This window comes from Elephantulus edwardii, unplaced genomic scaffold, assembly GCF_000299155.1.
Source record: "Elephantulus edwardii isolate Elephantulus edwardi_28Jun2011 unplaced genomic scaffold, EleEdw1.0 scaffold00149, whole genome shotgun sequence".
NCBI lineage: Eukaryota > Metazoa > Chordata > Mammalia > Macroscelidea > Macroscelididae > Elephantulus > Elephantulus edwardii.
Genome location: NW_006399899.1, coordinates 1,851,922 through 1,852,758, shown reverse-complemented (window position 1 = coordinate 1,852,758; position 837 = coordinate 1,851,922).

The window sequence follows — 837 nt, the reverse complement described above, 5'->3', positions numbered from 1 at the left end:
GTTACTTTCCCTGTCTTGAAGTATATTACATTCTAGAAATCTTATTGTTTGACATTTTATATTTAGATCACATTTTCTGTTTCTGGTGAGGGGTAGGTTCAACTTTCATTTATTTTTATATAGATGTTCTATTGACTCAGCACCATTTATTGAAAAAGCTTTACAGTACAAACTTCATAATAAAGCAAATATCCTTTTAGGTTTGGGTCTGTGCTTGGATTTTTTAATTCTGTTTTTTGTCTATCCACGCATCAATATCACACTTATTTTTTTAAGTTACAGGCAGTCCCCAGGTAACAAATGTACCAACTTATGAACAACGCCTACTTAACATTTAATACTATGTGCATTTGAATTAATTTGTCCTCACTTATGAAAAGTGGATTACAGTCACCTTCACTTACTGCTTGTGCAACTTTTAAATGATTAGAAAGTTTTCACCTCTTTTTTTTTGGTACCAAAACCTGAAACAAACCAACTCATTGTTTTCAAGTCTGAACTGACCTTCCAGTGCATTTTCAGTGGTTGTAAATCACATAAAACATAGTATATCTTTCTGCCATGGAATAGCTGATAGAGTCACACTGCCTACCTTTGGACTGGGGATGCATCTCTACCCACTTGGCCACCATAACTCTCTTCTTGCACTAAATTAAGATTAAATAAGGACCAGGTATGTATCTGGTCCTACTCTCTTGCAAATTCTTAAGGACATAGCTAGGAATTTATTTAATTCGTAACTTAGAAAGTGCCTATACAGAAAGCATGGCTTTGTTTGGTTCTGATTTGAGTGAAATTTTACAGAGGAAATTTATTTTTCAGTCAATTTTTAAAAAT